Here is a 3,898-nt window from a genome sequence, read left to right as displayed (position 1 = left end):
AACCCCCCGCCTGCCGATGGGAAGGGGTGAGTGAATTCCTTGTTTTGCTTTGCTTGCGTGCACAGCTTTTGCTTTATCTATTAAACTGTCTTTATCTCCACCCACGAGTTTTCTCACTTTTACCCTTCCGATTCTCTCCCCCATCCCAGCGGGGGGGAGTGAGCGAGCGTCTGGGTGGGGCTGAGTTGCCGGCTGGGGTTAAACCATGACATGAGTGCAGAGAATGAATCACAAACACCAAGAGAGAGAAAAAGACACAAAATCACCCATAAATGTAGGAAGGAGCCCAAGAAATGAGCTATTTGATGGGGATCTGAAGGCGATCAGGAGAGAGGAACCAACGCACTATTTAGGCTGAATACTTTTTTTGCTGATGTCTTTACTACAGCTGAGTGGCAATCAGGCATCCCAGACAGCTAGCACCAACAAGGAAGGGGAAGGAATTGAGACTAAGCGAGGGAAGGAACACACAGGGAGCATTTAGATGAGCTAGCTGCTTTTAGGTTGGTTGGACCTGATTAAATTCACCCCAGGTGCTTAGAGACCTGATTTAAGTGACTTTTTTTTTCTTTCTTTCTTTCTTTTTTTTTAATACTTTTTTTAAAGAGTTTGTAGAGAATCAGGGAGCTTCCAGAAGACTGGAAGTGAGCTAAAATAGCACCTGTCTTTAAAGATGAGAAAAAAGAAGAGCTGGAGAATTATAAAACAGTTAGCTTAATTTCAGTTCCTGGAAAAATACTGAAACAGATAAAAGAACTCTTTGTAAGTACCTACAAGATAACAAGGAAATGAGTAACAGCCACTGTAGGATTGTCGCAAACAAACATGTCAAGCCATTGAACCTCTTCCTTTGAAAAGACATCAGACCTTGTGGATGGAGGAGGAGCAGTAAATGTTATATCTTGACTTTAGGAAGTTTTTTGACACTATTTTAGATTATATTCTCATAAGTAATGCAGGAAAGTAATGTAGGTGCAGCATAGTACTTCTCTGCTTAAGTAATACAGTGCAATCTGCTGCAGGGTGGATGCAAAGCATTTAGAAAGTTTTATTCAGAAAGTAATTACTGAAGACAGGCCTTTCAGCTGGGACGATGTATCAAATGAAATTCTTCGGGTTGTGTCCTGAGTCCATTGCTAGCCTGTATCTTCATTAACTGCTTAGATGACAGATGTGGAATATATCTGTCACATTTGCACACTTGGGAAAAATACCAACCGCACAAGCAGCAGGCTGGCTGAAAGATTGGGGGTTACAACAGATCATGAGTTGACTATCTGTCACTGGTGTCAATCTCTCACCAAAAAATGCATCTATATTGGGATGCGTAAACAGGGGCTTTGTCTTTAAGTCACACAGGGATCTGTCTGCTCTGCTGGGCTCAAGTAGGACTTCAGAGGCAGAGCTGTGTCCAGTCTGGGCACCACTTTCGAGAACACGTGCACCAGTTAAGCAGAGAGAAACAGAAACAAGCAGCTGTTAGAAATCATGACAAAACATAAAAAGACTGAGCAAACTGGTTTGGGGAGGAGAAGGCCAAGGGTGGCAAAAGCAGCAATCTTCAAGCTCATAAAAGCCTTCCGCAAAGAGAAAGCTACTGCTTTTGACCATGGACAGACAAGAAGGAATGGCCTTCACCTGCAGCAGGGAAGACCGAGGTTAGCCACTACGGAAAAAAATACAATGGTAGGTTTAGCCAGGTGTGATAGATTGCCAAAGCAGAAGGTGCAATCTTTGTCATGAAGGGACAGGCAAGCACCTCTCAGGAGGTCTTCGTGTACAGCTCTGGAGGAGCTGAGGTCAAGGTAGTCCTGCCCGCAGCAGAATTGTGTGCAGATGACCCTCCAGAGGTCATCTCGCAGCCCACTTTGTAGGCTGTGCAGCTGTGTAAAGCCTGCAGAAGCCTTCCCTGCACAGACGTCACTGCCCACCACGCCAGGCAATGCTGTCCCACAGCCTTCTCCTGCACCCCGACTGCCTGTCTGAAACCGCTTTCCTCGGCCACCGTGGCTCATCCCTAGCTCGAAGCTTCTGCTTTCACTCTGTGCTTGTAAAACCCCAGACAAACAACTAGGGCTCCTTGGGGTGCCTGCAATGATACAAACAAACAGCCTCAGAAACCCAGCCTGCGACAGCTACTATCCCTCCCCTGAGCAGTCTCCGTTCAAATAGCATCACTTTTACCTAAAAAACACCTCCTTTAAATGTCAGATCCTGCCTGGCAGCCCTTGAAACGGCTCTTTGCCTCACTACAGGGCAAAGGCAACCCACACTCAACCCCACTCCCCTCCGACCGACCTCGCACGGCAGCATAGCACTGAGGGGGTTAGTGCCCCCCTCGTACTCTGCGCAGTACCCACCATGCTGTGACCAATGCACTTCAAAAATAATAGTAGCTTGTGTCTGGCTGAAGCTCTCCACCCGGAGAGTCTTGTTCTGGAGTCACGGAAAGACACTGAATCCATTTGTCTGGCACTGACTTACAGAAATTGGGTTTTGTTTGACCTTTCTCTGCTAGGTTAAAGAGCCTTTCAGCACGCAGTGTCTCCTACACAAGAAGTTGCTTGTGCAGTGCAATCAAGGCACCCCTCCATCTTCTTTCTGAGAACTTAAACAAACTGGGTTCCTTAAGTCTCAACCTGCATGCCAGCAAATCAGTCTTGTGGCCCTCATCTTTACTTGCCCCAGTTTTTCCCCACTCCTCGTCAGAGGCAATCCCTGCAGGACTGCTGGTGCCATCTCACCAGGCCTTCCTGCAGAGCCTTGCTTCTCCTCCTACCTCTCAGGTTTTTTCATCTGAGGACTGTATTAGCCCTTTGGCGGGAGCACCGCAAGCGCTCACTCTGAGCTACTCATGCAGTGTGACCCCTAAATCCATTTTAAAGTCACTGCTTTCCAGGATATAAACCAGCATTCTCTATTTCTCAATGTACAGCTTCGCATTTGGCTGTGTTAAAATGCACTTTGTTTAAATGGGCCCAGTTTACCAAGCAATCTGGATTGCTCTGCATGACTGCTTTATCCTCATCATGATCTCCCTCTCCACCAATCTCCGTGTCAGCTGCAAATTTTATCAGCGGTGATTTTATATTTACTTCCAGATAGTTGATTACAACGTTGAATGGCAGCGGGCACAGTATTGCTGCTGAAGAGCTCCTCCAGGAGAACCTCGTTCCACAAGGACTCCCAACCAACAACTGCTTTTCTTTGCTAAGCTGTTGATAAACCAGATCTGCATCCATCTAACAATGCTTTACTTGTAATGAGTAGTGTTAATTCAAAACAATAATAATAATAATAATAACATAATGCATTATCAACCCAGCGTCTTCATCAAACTCCACGCTGATCAGCTGCACGCTGTAATCTCACACCAACATAAAACCAGCTCTGCTGCCTCAGACCCACAGGTATGCCTAGAGCAGATCCTGTTCCTCACAGTGGCCAGGAGCAGATGCCTAAGGAAAGGTTTAAGAGCTGGACCTGTCATGTAATGACACTGCCCAATATTCCTTCCCATCAAATTGTGTTGACTGACGTCAATGCTATTTCCATCACTGAGTTTCCTGCCTTAGCTATTAATCCAGTTGTTCCCTGGGGCTGGCGAGGACAGTGTGCGGTGCACACAGCATCCCCATCGCTATTCCAGCTGGCTCATGGCATCACTGCCCTCCCACTCCTCCTGGCCTGTCCTGGGGTTCCCAGCTCCATTAACACCCCCGGATCAGAGAGCTCCTACTCCAGACCTTTGAAGACTCTTTGGAGCAAATTATTTTATTCGATTATTTCAAATATCACTATTTCAAGGAGATGGTATTTTGAATATCTTTGCTGGTTACCCACGCATTGGCAGGTACTGCATCCTACGTTGTTATATCTCAGTCCAGATTACTAGAAC

This window comes from Fulmarus glacialis, unplaced genomic scaffold, assembly GCF_000690835.1.
Source record: "Fulmarus glacialis isolate BGI_N327 unplaced genomic scaffold, ASM69083v1 scaffold17385, whole genome shotgun sequence".
Classification (NCBI taxonomy): Eukaryota; Metazoa; Chordata; class Aves; order Procellariiformes; family Procellariidae; genus Fulmarus; species Fulmarus glacialis.
Note: the sequence above shows the minus strand (reverse complement) of the source record.